This window comes from Saccopteryx leptura, chromosome 3 (assembly GCF_036850995.1).
Source record: "Saccopteryx leptura isolate mSacLep1 chromosome 3, mSacLep1_pri_phased_curated, whole genome shotgun sequence".
Lineage (NCBI taxonomy): Eukaryota > Metazoa > Chordata > Mammalia > Chiroptera > Emballonuridae > Saccopteryx > Saccopteryx leptura.
Genome location: NC_089505.1, coordinates 249,391,923 through 249,415,993, shown reverse-complemented (window position 1 = coordinate 249,415,993; position 24,071 = coordinate 249,391,923). Strand labels below are relative to the sequence as shown.

The following is a 24,071-nucleotide window of genomic DNA, read 5'->3' as shown; positions in this document are numbered from 1 at the left end:
TTTTTAAATATCTTTTCATGTAATTGCGTAATACAAAAATTTACTTAAACTGTGGCAGGACAAGATAAATATTTCTCTAGATTAATGTACCCAAATTCCTATTTTGTCACTGTTGTTATTTGAGAACTCCTTTTCCTCTTCTAATGTCACTTTAGTCTCGGGGGCTTGACAAGTCTTGGGAAAAAAATCTTTGACCCTATTCTTATCTCTGCCTTGACTGAATCCTTCAAGTGTTCCTTAATCATAAATATATCCCAAAGCAATTGAAAACATGTCCATATAAAAGAACTTGTACACATACATGTCCATAGAAGCATTAGTCATAACGATCAAAAAGTAGAAGTAGCCTGACCAGGCGGTGGCGCAGTGGATAGAGCATCGGACTGGAATGTGAAAGACCCAGATTCGAGACCCTGTGGTCGCCAGCTTGAGCGCGGGCTCATCTGGTTTGAGCAAAGCTCACCAGCTTGGACCCAAGGTCTCTGGCTCGAGCAAGGGGTTACTCAGTCTGCTGAAGGCCCACAGTCAAGGCACATATGAGAAAGCAATCAATGAACAATTAAGGTGTCACAATATGCAAAAAAAACCTAATGATTGATGCTTCTCATCTCTCTGTTTCCTGTCTGTTCCTGTCTATCCCTCTCTCTGACTCTCTGTCTGTAAAAAAAAAAAAAAAGTAGAAGCATTTAAATGTCCATCAGATGATAGATGTATAAAAATATTTCTATGTCTACAATGAATATCTTGACCGTACAAGAGATGAGGGATTAAACATGCTATATCGTGGGTGGCCCTTGAAAAGTTCAAGAGCTGTCACTTGCATCCATCTACAAGCTCTTCTCTATTTTCTCCCTAGGTGCTATAACTATATTGTCTGTGTTCTTCTTTGCCAATTCCCCAGAAATATACGTGCTCAAATAAATTCTCCCCAAATTAATCTATAAATTCACTGTAATCCCAATTAAAATCTGATGTAGAAATAAGATACAATAATTATTTCTAAATAATCTAAAAACTGAAAGCACATTATAATTTTAAAACCTAGAGTTTTTACTACAAGTTTATAATTCTAAAAATAAATTTTAAGAAAACACACACTAGACAAATCAGTTTTTGAACAAGGACATTGGGGAGATTTTACTACCTCGTCAAAATTTATATATATCAAAACAATAGAGCTGCACAGACTTTAAAAAATTCTGGTATTGATGCAGGAAAAAAACAAATAGACAAGCAGAATAATTTGGTGATGAGCATCCAAATATCATACTATTATTTTAACTTTTCTCTGAAAATTTTTTTAAATCTTAGATCAAAATAAAAATGTGGGGTGATTTTTTAAATTATAAAAGAAGGTAATGCATAGCTCTGTCCTAGTTAATCTGAAAACGAATCCTATGGTAAAAATATTGATCATTTCAAGTTGACTTCATCCTTTTAAAATTTTAATTTTGTTTGTGTTTTAGAGTGCATATTATATATTAATATAGTGGTGCATGTAAATACTTTATGTCAAGTATTTACATAAATACTTGATAGAAAGAAATGTACATGCTCAAAATTTCTTACTCCTGCAGTGGTCAGTCAAAAATATTTGGAGACCACTTCCACGCCTACAGTGTCTCATGTTTCCACGTCAACTTTTGAACTGGCACCAAGGCAGGTAGTATAACCACATTGCAGGTTTGTAGAACAGAGAGAACATAAGCAGAATGACCAATAAGGAAGGGTTTTTCTAGGCAGTGCTTTAATCAGGATTAGGAGTATTTTCTTGGGTTCGCACTTAAGTATCAGAAGTTGGGAATATGGTTGCACCAAGGTTAAGCAAAGTTGGAGAGAGCTCTCTAGACTGCATCACTCTGTCCTCAAAGGCTTTCACTCTGCCCCGGTGGAAATTTGGAGACTATGTAATGTTCTTAAGATACTTCCTATAACCGGGCTCCCTCGAGCTCTGGCTGCAGTGTTCCCCCAGAACCAAGGCTCATGGGAAGACAGTACTATGACCTTCTGGGGGATGTAGTGAGTCGTGTTAGCAAGCAGATTTGCACTCACTCTCCTAACAATGTCCCCTAACCCACACATTCTACAGTGAGGAAGACAGTTTTGTATTGGGAGGAGGCTGGCAGTGGGCATGATTGGATAATGCTGTACTGTACGTCCCTGTCACCTGTGTGGGATAATCCTGAGTGTCACATTGCTGGTCTCCATGTGGTTCTTTGGGTAATAATTCTTCCAACTGTCCATCAGCATAGAGAATCTTTCTTCTCTAACATGAGTCTCAGAAGCCAAGTGCTTAGACTCTGGAGAATGGAGTTCTGTTTCTGGTCTAGGAAAGAAATGCAGGAAATTGGAGTGGGCAGTGGCAAAGAAGAAAGCAGAGGATTGGCTGAAAGTCAGAAAGTGTCATTTCCTTCCTAAAATATCCTGAACAGGCTTCCTTAGCCAGCAGCAGCCTTTCCCAATGGGATACTGATTCTCTAGAATGTTTGAGTCTAGGCAAGACTCAAAGAGCAGGCCAGTAACTTGTGAAATGCTAGAATAACAGGGTTTTTCACTGACATATGTCATAACCTTGCATGAGCAAATCTGTGCCGTGAACCTTACAACTGGGTTTATAGTATTTACTGTTTCTGAAACTTACATAAACATGATTTTTTTTCTGGAGTTTTCTAGAAATTCTAAAATAGTCATTCACTCCTTCATTCAACAAATGTAGTTTAGTAGCTATAACTGGCACTGAATAAAACAATGTTTTTTCCCCAAATGGAGCTTATATTGAAATAACAGCAAATAAGCCAACAAAGCAGAGACTCTGGTGGTGGTGTAGCCAAGTGTTATAAAAATAAAGCAGAGAGCCTGACCTGTGGTGGCGCAGTGGATAAAGCGTTGACCTGGAAATGCTGAGGTCACTGGTTCGAAACCCTGGGCTTGCCTGGTCAAGGCACATATGGGAGTTGATGCTTCCAGCTTCTCCCCCCTTCTCTCTCTCTGTCTCTCTCTCCTCTCTCTCTTTGTCTCTCTCTCTCTCCCTCTCTCTCTCCTCTCTAAAAATGAATAAATAAAATAAAAATTAAAAATAAATAAATAAATAAAGCAGAGCAAAGAGATAGAGTGGCAGGGGGCTTGTGGTGGGTGTGAGTGGTGGAGGCTACTTAGAAAGTGTCCCTGAGGAGTGATAGAGTAGAGATAGAGTGAAGCAAGGCAGTGGCTGTGTGATGACGGGACGTGCATTCTCAACAGGTAACAAGTACAAGGGCCATAGGGCAGGAAGGAGTGTGGGGAGTTCCAGAAACATCATGCAAGAGTTGCCTACAGTAGAATGAGGAGATGGAGAGGAGAGGTAAGAGACGAGAGGGGAGAGAGGCCTCTCTCCAGTAGAGGTGAGCAGGAGCCAGATTGTGGGCTCTACCGAGAAGAGCGAGCACGCAGGCGATTTTGCAGATAACAGGTTGTGATTTGCAGAGGGCAAATATTGGGGTTGGGAAGGAGTGGGAAACTAAGATTTATATGCGTGTTGAGCACATAGGGGTAAGATACTAAGTGAGAGATGAATACCCGGCATCTTGAACTTGACTGAGGTGAACAGGAATGAGAAGCATGATGGGATAAATTTGATAGAATGCAATTTGCTGTCCTTGCAGCTGCTGACTTGGATTGGCTTAGGGGCAGCTGAGACATGTGGCATTCTGAAGGAGGGGAGGAGAGAGTGTTACCAGGGGCATTCAAAGCCCTTTGGGGCTCCTTCATTTATATCTGAGAGCCCTGTCCCAGCAGGGAAAAGGTGGTCATCCTAGAAGTACTGTGTGAGGCTAGTTTCCATGAGGGTAGGGATTGTGTTCTCTTTTTCTCACGTAATACTTCTCCCTGTGCTTTATAATAGCTGCTCCTCCTCAGAAAATGTTTGCTCCAGTGAATTGAATTTAGAGCTTATAACTTTGAGAAAATGAATACTCAAGAAGAAAAAGTGACACTATAGCCAACAAATCTACAACACAAGAATTTTTATAAAATTGCTATCATTAATAACACCCAAATTATTATTATTTTTTAAGATTTTATTTATTCATTATAGAGAGTGGGGGGGGGAGAGAGAGAGAGAAGGAGGGAGGAGCAGGAAGCATCAACTCCCATATGTGCCTTGACCAGGCAAGCCCAGGGTTTCGAACCAGTGACCTCAGTGTTCCAGGTCGACGCTTTACTCACTGCGCCACCACAGGCCAGGCAATAACACCCAAATTATTAAGTTAAAACACTTCAAGCCCTGGCTGGCTTGCTCAGTGGGAGAGTGTCAGCCCAGTGTGTGGAAGTCTTGGGTTCCATTGCCGGCCAGGGCACACAGGAGAAGCACCCATCTGCTTCTCCACCCTTCCCCCTCTCCTTTCTCTATCTCTTTTCCCCTCCAGCAACCAAGGCCCCATTGGAGGAAAGTTGTCCCAGGCACTGAGGATGCCTCCATGGCCTCCGCCTCAGGCGCTAGAATGGCTCTGGTTACAACGGAGCAACGCCCTAGATGGGTAGAGCATCGCCCCCTAGTGGGTATGCCTGGTGGATCCCGGTTGGGTGCATATGGGAGTCTGTCTTTGCCTCCCTGCTTCTCACTTAGGGAAAAAAAAAAAGTTAAAACACATCAAATGAAACTATTGAAGACCTTGCATTTGTATTAAGTATGTGTTATCACATATGTGCTGATATGTATATGAGATATTAAACTTAAAAATAAGACCTTTGCTGTTAGGTGTGCATTTGAAACTTTGTATTCATTTTTAAATTATGACATTTCTACCTAATTCAATCTAACTCAAAAAAGGTAATTTCTTCTCAGTGGCCTTCATTACACTAAAAAGAAATTAAAAACTTTTGAAAATGTGATTAATCATGCCCTTTAAATAGTTTCTTGAATTGATGACAGGTTAGCTAATATTCCTGAACTTTTCTATAAAGCTCATTAACTCCCTGTCAGACATTAACCTCAAAAAACATTTCTTTCATCATAATGACTGGAGAATATGTACTAGGTGAAAGTAATAAAGGTATCATTGTCATTTAATTTCATTGCTGGAGAAAGCTTTTAAATTTATTGAGAAGTAACATGGGCTGCTAAAGAATGTTGACTATAATTTGAGTCAATGATAGATTGCTTCCTCTGTTGTGACCCCATGTGTAAAGGACCGTCAAAAATACAGAAGACCGTTCATTCATCAGTAGCTAGGCAATAACTTAATCTTAAAGAAATGCTGGTGTATAAAGATAAAAGAATATTGAAGTTTTGTAGAAACAGAAGCAGGGTCACAGGGAACAGATGGACAGCTGTCAGAGAAAAAGGGGAAGAAGGGACTGGATCAAAGAAGATGAAGGAATTAGCCAGAGAACATATATATCAATATGTAACATCTATACAGACAACATGGTAGCAGTAGCCAGAGGGAAGGGGGGTGGCTGTAGGGGGAAGGGGGGCTCCTGAGGGGGACGCAGGTGGAATGAGACTTAGCATGGGGCATGGGGGCATGATATGTGTAGATGGTGTATATTGAGTGGGACCCTTAAAACCATGTCAATACAATACATGAAATAAATTTTAAAAAGGAAGATTGAAATTTTATAATATGCTTAAATTTCACTTTTTGAAAAATCAGAGAAAGACAGGGAAGAAAGCACAACATAAAACCACCCATAACCACCCCACCTTCAGTAACTTCATTTTGAGGATCCTATTCTCAATTTGCAATCAGTAAAGAGTTTAAGTGAATTCCTTAAAGTTGCAGGGAAAAATTAGTAGCACTGCTGGTTCTAAGGGGATGGCAGGTGGCTGAAGCTGTTTCCTCATTTATTCTATGTTCTTAGTTCAACTCCCAACCTAGCAAGTCCTTTCTACCCTGGAAGCTGCCTCTAGTTAGTAGTGGTGGGTTCAGGGATACAATCAGTTCACCTGATGCCTGGATCAACTTTCTCACACCTAAACTTATAAATAAGGCAACAACAAGAAGTCCAATTTTTATCTCATGCTTCAAGTGTGCTTCAGGGCACTAATTAGAATGTGGACAATCAATGACAGATGAATCCAGTGATCAGCCCTAATGGAAATCCATTGCCTTAGTGAACTAAGGTCTTGTTTGCTAGAGTTCCTGTTTAAAAGAATGAGATAAATCACTAAGGGAATAAAATAAATGCCAACTTGGCATCATTCCTTTAGTGATAAATAAAATCTTTCTGGAAGCGGATTCCTGATTAAAGATGCAAGGACTTTGTCATGCTCATTTCAGCTGATATCTTGACTCGGGATGTCTCCCTGCCTCTATCACTGCCACCTCTGACAGCTGGCATAACAATTAAATTTAGGCAGTGTTTGCTTTTCTTGACCTTTACTGAGAAATGAATTTTCAAGCTCTCGAAATGAATAAAGTGCTTTAATTTGCAGGAAATAACGAGTCTGCATCATCCTGGCAACCCGTGGATGTGATTGCCTATGTTATTTCTACGTTCCACTTCACGGTGGACTTCCAGAGGATGGCTGGTAGTGGAAGCCACTCTAGTTATTTCCCAGCTTTGGCTTTCTGCATACTTGTCACTCTTAAAAGAGGGAATGTTTGTTTCTGATTGAATGAAGCAAAGCTCTTGCTGACCACTTCTCTCCAGAGTCTCCAAAATCAATTTATTTTGAAGCCCTAGATTTTTCCATGTTCTGTTAAGGTCTTTGTTTATGCTGGCTCACATAAACAGACATTTTTCAAGTTGCAGCTTTGACTTTCCTGCTGCTCTTTTAGCAAAATGTTTCAGATTCTGTAAAACTTTTAGGCCTATTCAGTTTTATTTGATTCTAGTATAAGATACAAGGTTATTCAGTTAGAAATAGGAGCTTCATCAAGAGATTCTTCTCTGAGGGACCAACAGCTATAAGATGCACAGAAAACTGTTAAAAATGGCAATAGTCCCTCTGTATCAGTAATTATGTTAAATATAAATGACTTAAACTCCCTAATCAAAAGACATAGAATGGCTAAATGAATAATAAAACAGATCCAACTATATGGTATCAATAAGATATTAACTTTATATGAATAGTTTGAAAGTAAAAGGATTTAAAAGGAATTCTATACAAATAGTAACCAAAAGAGAGCACAGGTGACAATACAAATAATGGATTTTATATCTAAGACTGTTATAAGAGACAAGAGACAAGAATGACAGGATATAATGATAAGAGTCAATTCATCAGGAAGATATAACTATTATAAATATATAAGGACCAACCATCAGAGCTTCTAAATATATGTAGCAAACATTAATAGAATGAAAGGAAGAAATAGATAAATCTACAAGAACAGTAGTCTTTATACTTCGAGGTTTGAACCAGGGACCTCAGCGTTCTATGTCAGTGCTTTATCCACTGTGCCACCATCAGCCAGGGAAGAGAGTTTTTTTGTTTTTGTTTTTGTTTTAACATGAAATTTATTTTAATTTATTGTGTTTACATAGATTCTAGTGTCCCCCCGTATATATCCTCCCCTACCCAGTGTTCCCCAGTACATCCCCCCGTCCCCCTCCCCTTAATGCCCTCCCCCCTTCCCTCCAGGATTTGCTTTTTTGCTCTCATCCCATCCTATCATCCCCTTTCCCTCTGTCCGCTTAAGAGTTTTTTTTAGTACTTAATATTATTAGGTAATATTTGATATATACAAAAGGATATGTATAAATAATTATATACATTTATATTATATATATATGAATATTATATACATGATGATATAAATACATATAAACAATGATTCATTAAATGCCCACAACCCAACTTATGAATTAGGACATTATCACTACTGTGGCTTCTCCTAAGGTCCATCCCCCTGCTCCTCCCCAAAAATAATTTAAAAATTCATGATATTAAATTTTATATTTATCATTCCTTTGACTTTTAAAATTAGTGATATCATGTGTATATATCCCTAAATTATATTCTTTTAGTTTTGCTTTTCTTACGTAAAAAATGGCATTGTAATGGAGTTAGTCTTTTATTACTTGCTTTTTCAGGTCAACATTATTCATATCAACATATGTTGTTATCATTCACATTACTGCTGTATATAATTTCTTTGAGTAATTATTCCAAACTCTCTTTTCTTGTTGTTATATATTTGGGCTTAATATGAGATAAATTGTGTTCTCCCAAATTAATATATTGAAGCCCTAGACCCCAGTACCTTGGAATGTGACCAGATTTGGAGACAGAATCTTTAATAAGATAATAAAGTTAAAATGAGGCCCTTAGAATAGGTTCTGATACATTATGACAGGTATTCTTCTAAGGAAAAGCATATCTGGGCACAAAAGGACACCAGGATGTGATGAACAAAGGAAGAACCGTGTAAGGACACAGCAAGAAGGTGACCACCTGCAAGCCAAGGAGAGAGAGGCCTCAGAAGAAACCTTGAACTCTGACTTCTAACCTCCAAATTGTGAGAAAATAAATTTCTGTTGTTTAAGCCTTCCAATGGTATACTGTAATGCAGCCGTAACAAACTAATATAGGGTTATTTCTAGTTTTTAATATTATGAACTATGCTGTTAAAAACATTCCTGTTTCTACACATGTGTACATGAGATTTTCTATTATACATACCTGAGTGGAACTGCTGGGTTGTAATGTATACATATTTCACTTTACTAAAATAATGCCACATTTTTAAAGCACATTTAAAACTTCCTGTAACTCCGCAATCTTGCCAATACTTGGTATTTTCAGACTGTTAATTGTTCATATATATATATATATATATATATATATATATATATATATTTTTTTTTTTTTTTTTTTAGATGGTAGGACAGGAGATAATGAGGCAGACCCACATGTGACCCAAATGGGATCCACCCAGCAATTCCATCTGGGGATGATACTTGAGTATCGAGCTATTTATAGTGCCTGAGGCTGACATACTCTGACCAACTGAGTTCTCCTCAATGCCCAAGGCCATGCTGGAATCAATTGAGTCACTGGCTGAGGGAGGGGAAAAGACAGAGAAGGGGAAGCAGGAGGGGGTGAGAAGCAGATGGTTGCTTCTCCCATGTGCCCTGACAAGGAATCGAACCCAGGACGTCTATAAGCTGGGTCAATGCTCTGTCCACTGAATCACCAGTCAGGGCTATTATACATATTTAATCTAAAGGTAATCATAATTTTCTCTCCTAAGGTCATTAAAAACTTTAGAACATTTGCTTGTGACTGCTCTTCCAATTTATATGCTGTTGTACAGCATTTCATCTTTTTTTTAACCCATCAAATTAGACATTATTATCTCATACAGATAATATCTGCTTTAAGTATACACATGCACACACACATTTACCATTTCTTTCTTTCTTTGTTCAATCATTCCTTCTTACATCTTACACTATGTTCCCACAGCATGTTTTTGTTTTTCTTTATTTTCTAAAGATTATTTACAAGTTTCTTTTGTGAAATGTAGTGGAATAAACTCCGAGTTGTTTTTTCTTTAAAAAAAAAAAAAAGAACAGTAGTCTTTAATACTCTTTTCAATAATTGATAAAACAACCTGATAGAAGATCAATAAGAAAGAAAAGAGTCTTGGAAACAAGACTGAAGGAACAGACACTTCTAAGACACGTTCTCAAGTGGAAGGCCAGAGCTCAGAAGGTCAAGCCAGACCATGCAAGTAGTCACATGGAGTATATTCATTCACATTCCGCTGGCCAAAGTAAGTCATCTGATCAAGCCAAAAGTCATTGAGAAGGAGTGGGGCTAGTGGAGTTAGGAAAGTATACTCTATCTGTAGATGAATATAAAGAAATAATTATTAACAAATAATGCAGTCTACTTACTGCACAGAGCCTATGACTTAAAAGGAGCTTGAGTGGTTAAGATGTATATAAGTCACTGATGGCATTTACAATAATCAAAATCTAGCAAAAGTTTTCTGAACAATCACATTGCTTTTGTGCAGAGATTGCTAGCCTATTTCCTTTTGCTGAAATGCCCTCCCTACCCTGGTCTCCCCTTTTCTCCTTTTAAGATCTGCACTGGGGCTTTGAATATATCAATGGGCATTCATTAAATTTATTTTTCAACTTAACCTTTTCTTCTTGAAAATGCAGCCTTTCAAAGAGCAGACATTAAAAAAATGACTGAATTGAATTAAGGACAGGAAAAAAGAACAGTTATTTGAATATAGTTGTTGATAGAGACCCAGGCAACATTTTCTGATTCAAGGATTAGAAACAAGAATGCAAAATGCCATCCTACTAAGATTTTCTGATGTTTTTAAGAGCCAGTAACATAGCCCCAAATTAATTAAGGTCCACCTTTTTTATTCAACATCTATTTTAGCTTAATTCTCTCACTATTTTTTTTAATCAAGTGAGAGGCAGAAAGGTGGAGGGACAGACTCCCGCATGCGCCCAACTGGGATCCACTGGCAACCCCCGTCTGGGGCTAATGTTCTGCCCATGTGCAGCAGCTGCTCCGTTGCTCGGCAACTGAGCTGTTTTAGCACCTAAGGTGAGGCCATGGAGCCATCCTCAGCAGCCAGGGCCAACTTGCTCATGGCTGTAGGAGTGGGAGAAGAGAAAGAGAGAGGGAAAAGGAGAAAGGGGAGGGAGAGGGGTGGAGGTGCAGATGGTCCCTTCTGTGTGCCCTGCTCAGGAATCAAACCCGGGACTTCCACATGCCTCACTGATGCTCTACTTCTCAGCCAACTGGCCAGGGCCATTCTCTCACTATTTTAATTTGATATCTTTTCTAGGAATGGCAAGAAAACACATTTTATTCTCTTGCTAATTAAAACATCCAAGGGTAAATCCCAGGCATGTGTATAATGATTCTAATGCACAATTCATATTAAAAATAACTATATAGACCAAGGGTCGGGAACCTTTTTGGCTGAGAGAGCCACGAACGCCACATTTTTTTTTTTTTAAGTGTAAAATCTTTATATTTAGAATTAGCCAGCTGGACTGATCCCAATTTCATTGGCAACATCCAAAGCATCGTAGTCAAGAGCCAGTTGAACATATGCCTTCTTCTCTCCATCAGGCCTGATCAGGGTGTTGACCTTGGCCACGTCAATGTCATAGAGCTTCTTCACAGCCTGTTTGATCTGGTGTTTGTTGGCCTTGACATCCACAATGAATACAAGTGTATTGTTGTCTTCTATCTTCTTCATGGCTGACTCAGTCGTCAGGAGGAACTTGATGATGGCATAGTGGTCTAGCTTGTTTCTCCTAGGGGTACTCTTCCGAGGGTATTTAGGCTGCCTTCGGAGCCGCAGTGTCTTCGGCCGTCGGAAGGTGGGTGACGTGCGGATCTTCTTTTTTTTGTGGCTTTGGACTCCTTTCAGTACTGCTTTCTTTGCCTTCAGAGGCTTTGCTTTGGCTTCAACTTTGGGAGGGGCTGGGGCTTCCTTCTTCGCTTTCGGCGCCATCTTCATGAAGAAGCTATGCCACATATTTTAAAATGTAATTCCATGAGAGCCATACAACGACCCATGTACGTTACTCATTATCCAATAAAAATTTGGTGTTGTCCCGGAGGACAGCTGTGATTGGCTCCAGCTACCTGCAACCTTGAACATGAGTGGTAGGAAATGAATGAATTGTAATACATGAGAATGTTTTATATTTTTAACGTTATTATTATTTTTATTAAAGATTTGTCTGCAAGGCAGATGCAGCCATCAAAAGAGCCACATCTGGCTCACAAGCCATAGGTTCCCGACCCCTGATATAGAGCTTTTTAATACCCCCCCACACCACCACCAAACAAACCTGAGAATTGGGAGGCCATGTTCAGTCCTGTATTTTGCCCTGCTCTCCAAATCAGTGCTTCATTTGCCTCACCAGAGTGGAAAGGGCATACATTCTAAGTTCTGGAAACACGAGTTTGAATCCTAGCTCTGCCATTTACTGCCTGAGTGACATTAGGACATTACTAAAAGTGTTTTCCCCCCAATATAAAATAGAATTAATGATAGGACCTATTGCAGACAATTGTTGTGAGGAGTAAGGGGACAGTGCATATACTGTGTTGGCACCTGGTCAATGGACATTTGCTTCCTTCTATGGCAGGGCATGGCATCTGCACCAGAGAATGACTGGATCATGGAGGAAGGGAGCCCTGCAGAAGAGGCTGGTTCCTCCTGTCGGGACTCAGAATCCTCCATTTCCAGAAATAACTGGTGCATCTCAGGTAAAGCTAATGTGCACAGGTAAAATCTTGACTGTGAATGCCCCTGGCGTTATTTTTTTCCTCTTATTAATATTTATTGATTTGAGGGAGAGAGAGAAAGAGCAAGAGAGAGAGAAACACCAATCTGTTCCTCTCTGTGCCCTGACTCAGGATTGAACTGGCAATTTCTCCATATCTGGATGATGCTCTCTCTAATCAAATGAGCTATCCGGCCAGTGCTGTTGTTTGTTTTTCTAAAATCTGAAAAGTCTCTGTGAAACTGATTAAATAAAAGATAATAGAAAAAAATTTTAAAATTCACTACTTTTGCTGAAGCTTTTCTAATTATTACTCAAGTTATTGATCTTTGAACTGTTACCTTTGAGTTTTTCATAGATGTCCTTTATAAGGCTGTGGAAGTCCCCTCTATTCCTAGTTAGTTAGTTGAATGTTTTTAAACATGAAAGAGTGTTGGATTTTGTCAATTTTTTTCTGTTTCCATTGAGATGATCATGTGATTTTGCCCTTTGCTCTATTAAAATTGTATATTTTATTTATTGATTTTTATATATTGAGTCAACATTCCGGAGATAAATTCTACTGGGTCATAGTGTATGATCCTTTTTATATGTTGCTTGATTTGGCTTGTAAGTATTTTGTTCAGGATTTTGCATCTATATTCATAAGGGATAATGGTCTATAGTTTTCTTGTGATAGCTCTGTCTGGCTTTGCCTCAGGGTAATATTGGCACCATAAAATGAATTAGGAAATTTTCACTGCTTTTTCTATTTTTTGAAAGAGTTTGAGAAGGCTTGGTATTCACTCTTCTTTAAATGTTTGTTATAAGTGAAGCCATCTGGTTTTGGGCTTTTGTTGTTGTTGGAAGTTTTTTGATTCCTACATCAACCTCAATACTTGTTTTACATCTCTTCAGATTTTTTATTTACTCTTGAGTCAATTTTAATAATTTGTATTTTTCTAGGAATTTGTTCATTTTATGTAGGTTACCACATTTATGGTATAAAATGCTTGTAGTATTCTCTTATAATTCATCTTGTTTCAGTAAAGTTGGTAGTAATGAAAGTACTCCTCTTTCATCCCTGATGTTAGTAATTTTCATTCCAGATTTTACTCATATTAATAATTCCTTTTTGATGCTAGTAATTTTCTGTTTTTTCTTGGTGAGTGTAGGTTTATCAATATTGTTGATCTTTCTAAAATAACTAACTTTAATTTTATTGATTGTTTGAATTATATTTTTCTTTATTTTGTTAATCTTCATTATAATCTTTATTATTTTCATCCTGATTTGTTCACTTCATTAGGTCAAAGTCCAACATGAGATCACATTTCTTTTGACAATTCAGAGTCAATGTCACTGAACCTGCATGTCAATTCCTTTCCTTCCTGTTCTCACATACAGTGCAGTGCCTCTGCTGGGTAAATCCAGGGACTCCCAGACACTTTCTTTTTTATACCACCTGGTTTTAAAGACACAGAGAGAGGAAGGGTGATGGAGGGAAGCATTCATTTGTTGTTCAGCTTAGTTGTGCCCTGACTGAGGATATGAACACACAACCGCGGTGTCTCCCGACAACGCACAAATGGACGGAGCTAACCAGCCAGGGCCTCCTAAGACACTTTTGTATTCAAAGCCCAGGTCCATGTGCCCTTGTCCAGCTAAAGGAATCAGAACTCAGATGTGCCCTCTTGAGGCTGGAGAACTTTATACTGTTCCCCCGGGAGGTGTAGCTGAGCTCTGTGGCTGTCACTGCTTATTAAACTATTTAACCCAGAGACTTTTAATAGAATCCTCTCTTCTCTGCTGTTATCTCTAATACCAGAATGCATTTCTCCCTTATATAGGGTCCAAAAGGCCAGGTCTGGTTGCTTTCCTGGTCAGAGGTGTCACTGAGGCAGCTGCCTAGACCTCGGGGCTCCAACACACTGCTAAGGCTTATCTCACAGATTCCGCATCATTAGAAAAGTGGAGGAAGGGTTTGGCTACACAATCATATTACTTCTCTAAGACCGGGGAAGTTCACTTCCACTACTGGATCTTCCATATGGCCTCTTTATTCCTCCCTGCCACATATCCCAAACTGTTGCTTCTTCCTGCAGGCCCAAGGCCCATTCATTTCCTGCCTGCATATGACTAAGATGCAGAATAACTGTGTTATTGTCTAGTCCTCATGAGTTCCAAGAGACAATATACCCAGGGAAAGGGAGCTGAGCTTGGAATTCTACCAAACATGGATTTTCCACTCTTCTACAGGGTTTCTTTAATACATATCTACATAGAAATGACAAAACATGTACACCATTAGAATGTTAAACTAGTTCTCTGGCATGGAGTGGCTATTGTGAACATTAGTGACTTTTTATAGTCTATTCTATTGTTAAAATATAAATTAACAATGCTAATATCACATTAATAAATTATTTATATAGTTATTTAAGACACTCTGTATTTAGAAAAATATTTATACCAAATTGCTAATAAAGGGATTAGGGATAAAAGTGTAAGAATTTGTGTTTTCTATACTTAACATGGTTTGAAAACAACATGTTTTACTTTTCTTATCATAGACAAATGTTAAAGCAGGGGTCAGGAACCTTTTTGGCTGAAAGAGCCATGAATGCCACATATTTTAAAATGTAATTCCGTGAGAGCCATACAACAACCTGTGTATGTTACGCATTATCCAATAAAAATTTGGTGTTGTCCCGGAGGACAGCTGTGATTGGCTCCAACCACCCGCAACCACGAACATGAGCAGGAAGAAATGAATGGATTGTAATACATGAGAATGTTTTATATTGTTCATGTCATTGTTTTTTTATTAAAGATTCGCCTGCAAGCCAGATGCAGCCATCAAAAGAGCCACATCTGGCTCGCGAGCCATAGGTTCCCAACCCCTGTGTTAAAGACATTGAAAACTATACTTCATGCGCTATGCCTAATTAAAAATTATATATATCTATATCTATATATCTATTATTCTTGTTCTTGAGAATAGTATTTCATATAGGGGAAGACAGAGAGAGAGGGAGAATGAGCACAGGTGCAAGTGAGCATGCGCTCTGGACACACACCTGAGCATGAATGAGGTGACATCATCAACAGGAAAAAAGCTGGTGACAGTGCCAAGGGTTCAAAGAGAAGGTGCTGCCATACAAAATTCTTGGCCTCTCTGACTCCATTTTGTTCAAGCTTGCTTTGCTCCCATGGCCTTCAGGCTAATAGCTTCTGCTTAGTCCTACATATAGGCATGGTAACGAGAGGAATTATGCTTGTGGCTAGAATTTTACAAAACAAGCCCCTCCCATGTCCCCTTCCTTTGATATAAAATAAGCCTGAACTCTCTACTTTGTTAAAATAGATTTGGGCTCCTATCTGCTCGTTGATGCCTTCTCAATCAATAAACCTTTCTTACTCCAAACTCTGATGGTTTGAGTTTTAGTCTTTCGAAGCATTAGGCACACAGCCTTTGGACCAATAACAGTGGCATTTCTGCCTTAGCAACCTCTACTCGTCTCAAACTCTTCTTACTAACAGATGGCTTCCATTCTCTTCCATTCTATTTTACTTGCTTTATAGGTCCTTTGTCTGTCTCAGTATTCTCACTCTCTCATGCCTCCCCCCAGGTCTTTAGGTTAATGAACATTGAAAGCATTTTCATTAGGTCAGCTGTATCACTACAGTCTGGCTTTTGGCCAGTGATAAAAGTACTTCTGGGGCTTTGCCATGTGAACTTATCCCCTACCCCCCTACACACATACAACTTTAAAATGGTTTAAATATAAGACACTTTTGTAAGTTATTCAATAAACCAGGCAAAAGATTAATTGCACACTTTTAGTTGTATTTTGAATTCAACCTTCTGCTGTGCATTTCTCTACAAGTACCGGGAGCACAGAACGCTGAGACTAATTTGAGTGACATCATCTTCTTGGCCCTGTGCTTGTGGCTGTTCTGGCTGCAGCTCAAGCAAATGTCAGGCAGACCTAAAATCAGAGGAGGGGAAAGTGGTGGTGAGGAATTAACTGAATCAGCCCATATTTATTATAAAGCCTCTTCAGGATGAACACAGTAAAGGTTGAAGAATAAAAAAAAACCCAAGATACTTCCAAAGTTAGAGGGTTTATTTGAATTCTTAGAAGTCACTGATCCAATTTCAATTTTTATGGTCTGTGATTTTGGCTAATTTGATAAGCAAAATGATATCTCATTTGTTTTTATATGACATTTCTTTGATTACTGGTGAGGGTAAGCACTTTGAAATACATTTTTATTTGCATATCTTTTGTGAATTGCCTACTTGTGTATTTTGCTTATTATTCTTTATATTTCATTTTTTTTAAAGATTTTATTTATTCAATTTTCAGAGAGGAGAGAAAGATAGAGAGAGAGAGAGAAAGGGAGGAGCAGGAAGCATCAACTCCCATATGTGCCTTGACCAGGCAAGCCCAGGGTATCGAACAGGCAACCTCAGCATTCCAGGTTGAAGCCCTATCCCACTGCACCACCACCGGTCAGGCGATATATTTCATTTTTTATTGATTGATTTTAGTGAAAGAAGAAGAAGGGGGAGAGAGAGAGAGAGAGAGAGAGAGAGGAACATCAATCTGTTCCTGTATGTGCCCTGACCAGGAGCTGAACCGGCAACGTCAGTACTTCAGAACAACTGAGCCATCTGGCCAGGGCCCATTATTCTTCTGAGGTACTAGTTTTTTCCTTATTACAGTGTAACAGGGATTCATACATTACAGATCTTGACCTTTTGTTTGAAGTGTTTGTTATAAATATTGTTCATGCTTTGACATTTATCTTTTAGGTTTGTTTATGATTTTTTGACTTTCAAATGTTTTAAACTTTAATGTAGAAAAATCTATCCATCTTCTCCTTAGGGATATTTTTTATTGCTTTTGTTTTTCTTCTTTTTTTGCTTAGTAAAGCCTTTACTACTCTGAACTCAGATAAATTTTAATCAATGTTTTCTTTCAGTTTTTACTTTTTTGAATTTAACTCTTTAATCCTTCCAAATTGCATTTTAGAATATAATGTGAGATAAAGATCTACATTAATGATTTTCCCAAAATGTTGAATCTCCTATTCATTGTTATTGATTAACTCACCCTTGTCTCAGTTATGAAAAGCACTTATATCTATTTTCTTCCCACTCTGAGTTGAGTGTTAGTGATTTGCTTCGTTTCCCAACTTCCTTCTATAGATGTATGCATATATTTCTCCCCTATGTGGAATCATAGTGCAATATGGTTTTGTAACCTGATGTGTTTCCATTCAGTAGTATATCATGACTATCTTTCCGTGTCAGTCAATATACTTTTACAATACTGTATCCCAATTAAATAAATATACTGTATGTTTAGAAAAGTGCACATTTTGTACGTGTACAGCTGGATGAATTTTTACCAACTGAATACACCCATGCAACTAGCTACCAGATCAAGTAAAAGAACATTGCTAGCTTCCCAGAAGCCCTCCAAATGGCTCTTTCCAGTCATCTCCCTTCCCATTGTTCTTCTATCCCAATTTGTTTCACAGCTCCATTTCTGATAACTATATAGTAGACCATCACACATAAATGTGTCATACTGTGCTTGTTATGGGTTAAATTATGTCCTCCCAAAAGTTATGGTGAAGTCTAATCCCCCAATATGTTCCGGGGTTACCTTATTTGGAAATAGGATCTTAGCAGTCTTAATCAAGTTAAGATAGTGTCATTAGGATGAGTGCTAATCCATTATGACTAATGTCTTTAAGAGAAAAATGCCTTATGAGGACAGACACTCGAGGAGAACACCATGTGATGAGAGAGGCAGGGACATAGTGATACAGCTGCAAGCTAAAGAACAGCAAAGATTGGCTGGCGGCCACCACGAGAGAAGCTAGGAAGAGGCTAGGAAGGATTCTACTGAGAGACTCACAGGTGACTTGGTCCTGCTGACACCTTGATTTCGCTTTAGCCTCCAGAATAATGAAAGAATAAATTTCTGTTGTTTTAAGACATCTAGATTGTGGTACTTTGGTATGGCAGCCCAAGGAAACTAACAGATACCTAACCCAATTCTGATGGGTTTGGGATTTTTCTAATATTTTGTTAATTTTTGTAGTGTTATATAGATATTGCTTTTATTTTTTACCTTAGAAGACACTGTAAAATGGAGCTGTCTGTATCAAAGAATAGTATTAGGGAATATTAGTAAGATAATGGCTATGAATCATCAAATCACTACCTTTAAGTGTTATACTTGATAGAAGTAATATAGGCTGCTTTTTTTTAAATGCATTTTCCAGTAACTGCCAGTTTCACCAGGATTCCTAGCCTCTGGGTACAATAGACCCACATAAAGATCTGACTCTGTCATTATCTGCATAAAGCAGAAACTTCAGCCCTTTATCTCTGAAAATCTGGGGGTGGTGAAAGTCTTCAGTTATCATTTAAGTTCCCAAATAATCCTCTCACATTCCCCCTCTCCTACCCAACTCCTTAACATATCCTCCAATAAGGACTTTCTGGGGCCTGGCTGTGTTAGTTCCCCTGAGAGTGCACATTGTCAATGGAAAGGACCCATCTCAGCTTCAGACGCTGAGCTTGCTGCGTACCAGGGCATTGTGATACTCCATGTCACCCTCGCTGCATTAGAACCAAACAAGGAGAGAATCCTTTTCTTTCCCACTCTGTACCATGAGCCCCCCAACGGCACCACTGGTGCCCACCTGTCTCCCAGAGTCCCACTGTCTCTAACCCGTCACTTGGGGCTTAGTTAGGAAGACCATAATCTGAGCCAGATACCAGGTGTCAGCTCCATTCCTGTCCTCTCGTCTCCCATCCCTGACCCCCCTCCATGTAAAATATTCCAGATTGATGAGTCTACTGAGTCATCAGACTTCCTGTCACTTTATGTTCCATAAAGCAGGTAATGATATCTTCGTGAACTTTCATACTTTTATATTAATAGGTCAAATTTCCTCTTATTGCTCTTCTCCAAAGAAAATTATTATATGCTACTATCTGTTTATTCTTTCTGATAAACATAGGAATTGTTTTGTCAACTACTAAGAATTTGTTAAGGATGCCATTAAACCACTGAAATTAATAATAATAACAACCCTGCTGTCTTTAAAGTGTTTGGGCTTCTAGGAATGAAGGCATGAACTATCTGAATCTTCCTTTCCATTTCCTCCAGAGGGATTTGGGGGTGGAGAGGAACAGCAAAGAGCAGTCCAAGGACCTGCTGAGTGGGCTCTGGGAAGCTGGGCCAGCACTGCTGGCTCAACTGCAGGAGTGGTAATTGGAAAAGGAGGCAGAGTGGGTTCTGAGCCAGCTCTGGGTACCTTCCAGGAATCCTTGAGTTTTTTGTGGCACTGGATGAGAGTGTGTGCCAAAACAAATCTGATGAAAGCAAAAAATCAGATGATTTAATACATTCATCAGACAGGAGGACTTGTGGCTGGGCCCTGGAGCCAAGGAGTACAGGAAAGGGGGCAAGTTGAGAACAGGTAGGGGTAGGCGTACTGGGTACGGCTGGCCAGAGATGGAGAGCTGGGCTCAAAGTTAGTAGACTTGGATTCCAATCTGGGCTCTGCAACAGCTCTCTCTGTTTCCTTGAACCAGGGCCCTTCCTTCTTGAGCATCCTTTCATAAGCAAACATAAGACTGCTCACGGAATGATCTTGGAGGCCTCCTTGAGCTGTTTCTATGTGGTATCAGAGGAGTTGCATGGCTGAAAAAAGCCCCAAGATGTTAAAACTGCCATGGCTGAACCAAAGGGCATAATTAAAGAATAAAATGATGAGAACCTGAGAATTCAAAGGGCCTTTGGGATGATTCCTGCCAGTGGAATAGGAAAGAAAAACATCCAAGTTAGTCTAAGGGCATTATTTAGGCCTAAGAGACATGTCCAAAGAAAGTGCTTTCCAAGTCAGTTCTTTGATCTTGTTTGGTGAGGGCACCCTGGGATGGCACATTTTCTTAGATAGTGTGGCTTCCTCTTGGCAGCAGACTCTGGTCGTAGGAAAAATTTCCAGGCTGTTAGTGTCCTTGGGGCTACAAGTTTTTTAAAAAATTGCATCATTGGAGTTATCGATTGTTTTTATCCACCCCCCTTAAACTCTTTTACTTGCAGATTTTGCTGTAAACCAAGGTAGTCCTAGTTTAACTCTGTCACAGAGACGAACTATTCAAACAGGGCCCTGATGGATGTTTGCCTCTCAGATGAAGGGGATCTCTTGAAGCCTTTGGTAGAAACTGACTTGTAGGGGCCAAGTCCTTCAAAGCATTCAACAATAGGGCCTGCAGTGCATAGGAACCCACCAGATCAGATCTACATCCATTATTCCATATCCCCCACACCGATCCTTGGCCAATACATTATCCCAATTACGTCTTTCTGAGTTTAACTCCAGAGGTCTCCCAGGGCTTCTGAAGGTAAAAAAAAGTCTTCATTGTCACTAACCTCACTGTTACCCTCAAGTATGCTTCTTTGCCAGGTCTCTGAAGGGGAAAAAGGAAAATTCTAAGGTCTGCATGGTAGCCAGCCTTCAAGGTGGCTTCCAAGTCAGTCCATAATGATGCCCACCTCTTGGTGTTCACACACTTGTGTTGACTTTTTTTGTGACGGCTAGCTTGTAATAGAAGCAAGGGAGGAAGTTAGCTACCATGTGGTGAGGTCACTCAGGCAGCCTATTTCTACACTGACATGACTAAAGTGTCCAGTACCTGTGGAAAAGCTGGGACTTAATAACAACCTGTGAGTGAGCTTGGAGGTCCCTCCTCGTCCTGCTTCAGCCATCAGATGTGACTGCAGCCCCGGCTAACAGCTTGACTCCAGTGTCAGGACAGACCCCGATCCTGGAACCACCCCGACGCTCAGAAGCTCTGGGAGATAATTCCTGTTTGTTGTTGTAAGGCACCAAGTTTTAGGGGTAATTTGTTATACAGTAACAATAACTAATATAGTCTGTGCTTTGTTTGTTTTTTATTTCTGAGTGGAGATATATAGAGTCAGGAAGACATTTGCTATGTGGAATGACAAATCAACATTTGTCTAGCTTGTGCCAGGCTCTGTTCTAGGTCCTTAGATCCCTGAACAATAATTTTGATAATAAGAATTGCCCAGGGTGCTGGTTAAACACATAGATTTCTAGGCCCCTTCTCTGGGTTTGGGGTGTGACCTAGGAATTAGTACAGTTAATTAGTACCCCAGGTAATTCTTAGCATCAAGTGAGCTTGAGAAATACTGCGGAATAGGATTCCAAAATGAATAAGACATTCCCTTTCTCAGGCAGCAGGGCAGGATGGAAAACAAAATGGGTGCACATAGGTGCGTTTAAGAAGAGGCGCCATGTGGAAAGGAAAGACATGAAAAGCATTGGGGGAATCAGGGAATACTTCCTGGAAGAAATGATGCATGCGCACGGTCTCAAAGGTTGGTTAAGATCTCATGGAGCAAGACATGCAAAGAATCACAGAGTGATAGTAGCAGCTGGTATTTAGCAGATGCCTGCTAAGCACCAGGCATTGTGCCAAACACTTTATCTGCCTTACCTTATTTAATCCTCGTAACAACCTTATGCAGTAGGAGCTTCTGTCATCGGGAATTTACAAATGGAAAAGCCATGCTTTGGTTACCACACCACCCAAGGTTACACAGCTCCTGCATGCAGAGCTGGATAGAAAGGAGGCAGCTGACTCTATATGCCATGCTCTTTACCACTGTAATGTTCCATGTCCTAGGAGCATGAAACTTGGAGATGTAAAAGGGCTGTGACATTTTTGCAAATGACAGAAATTTTGTGTAAATGATAGAAGAGGATATAGACCAGGGGTAGATACTACATGAAGTGTTAGAACCTGGCAGTGACTGAGTGCAAGTCAACTCATTCATTTTGTAAATCAGGAAAGGGTTCTCTAGAAAGGTCCTGTGACTTGCCTAAAGTCACACAGTTTATAGTGGCAAAGCAGACTAAAGGCCCAGATCCCAGGTAGCCCCCTTTCCATGATGGACAATTAGAGGCCAAGCTGAGATTGGCCTTGGATACCTTGCCAAGGAGGTCTGGGCTATTCTAGCTCATTTTAACCATTTTAAGTATACAATTCAATGACATTAGTGCATTTGCAATGTTGTGCAACGATTATCACTATTCATTTCCAGAACTTTTTCGCATCCAAAAACAGAAACTCTGTATCCATTAAACAATAAGTCCTCATTCTTCCAATCCTGATACACACTATTCTACTTTCTGACTCTGAATTTGCCTGTTCTAGGTACCTCAAACGTGAAGAAGCACATATTTGTCCCTTTGTGTCTGCCTTATTTTACTTAACATGATGTTTTCAAGATTCACTCATATTGTAGCATGCATCAATATTTTACCCCAACATCTCTTTGAGACGCTGCTTTCAATTATTTCTGAATCATATGGTGATTCTACTTTTTATTTTTTTGAGGCACTTTCCACAGTGGCTCTGACATTTTACATCTCACCAACAGTGCACAAGGCTTTGCATTTCCCCACATTCTCACCAGCCCTTGTCATTTTTTTTTTAAGGATGAGAAATTATCTAAAGTTTGTATAGCTCACAATTTAAATTTTTCATTCATCAGCTGATGGACGTTTCAGTTCTTTACATCTTTTGGCTATTTTGAATAATGTTGGTAAGAACATTGGTGTACAGGTATCTTAGTCCCTGTGTTCAACTTTTTTTTTTTTGGAAGTGGAACTGCTGGATCATAGAGTAATTCCGTAGTTAACTTCCTGAGAAATGTATAGACTTTTGAAGGAGATCCGTGCCCCGTAGGTTCGCTCTGGTCATCCCAGCCTTCTTCTGAACAGACAGATATCCCGGGTGGGTGGGGGATCGCCCAGCCTCCTTCCGGCATCCACACTGCCCACTGCCCCCACTTCATTGCCTTGGGAGCAGCAGTTCTTTAAGACTCTTTTACACAGAGTACTTACTAGCAGCTGAAATGAAGCTCATCCTGGTGTCCAGTTGGGCTTGCCCGAGGGAACGAGGCTTGGGTGGGTCCCAGCTTGTCCTGCGCGGACGGTATTACGGGCAGGAGCCGAGGCTCTTCTCGGTTCTTTGAAATCTCACCGGCGCAGTGGGCCGTATCCACCCACGCTGGCGGTGGTGCAGGGCTAACCAGGTGAGCCAGATGAGAAGTCCCGGGCCCCCGGGCGGGCACAGCCCTGCCAGGCGGGCCCCTCTAGCGTGGAATCCGCGCTGATCCCTGATCCGAGCGCGGGCGCCCTCGTTCCACCCCCCAGGCGGCGGTTCGGGAGAATGAGTCCGGGGAACGCGCGCCGCCCGCCCGGCCCCGCTCCCTCCGGCGGGTCCTATCCTGGAGCTGCCCGGGGGTGACACTAGGGTCCCCAGTCACGCGCATGCTCGGGTTACTCTTAGGTAACCCCATTTCGAGCCCGGACCCCAAGCACGCCTTTCGGGGCCAGCCGCTGGTGTCCTGGGTGCCCCGGGGCCACGGGGGACGGGGGCAGCAAGTGCCGGTCGGGGGTGGCCTCGCGGCGGAGCCGCCCTTGCTGGGATCTGCCGAGGCTGCACGAGCGCAATCACGCCGGAGCCGGGAAAGAGCCCTGAGAAGAGGAGGAAAAGAGAAGGGGACCTGTCCTCTTCCTGCCGGCTTCTGGGAGAAGCGGCTTTTGTCCGGGCCCGGAATAAAGAAACCCGGACCTGGTCCGCGGGGCGCCGGGATGCTGCAGGTACTGAGCGCGCCCTCCGGGGGGTGCTCCAGGGACCCCGCGCTGCGCCGAGCTCATTTCTTCAGGGCAGCCGGGTTACCCACTCCTGCTCCTAGGTGTAGCCTCTGAAGCTCGAAGCTCGAGGGACAAAGTTGGTAGCAAAGAGGGAT

General features: G+C 40.6%; 1 pseudogene; it reads right to left on the bottom strand.

The window, feature by feature from the left end:
- Positions 1–11,001: 11,001 nt before the first annotated feature.
- Positions 11,002–11,435, bottom strand: LOC136397902 (large ribosomal subunit protein uL23-like; annotated as a pseudogene).
- Between the last annotated feature and the right edge of the window lie 12,636 nt (positions 11,436–24,071).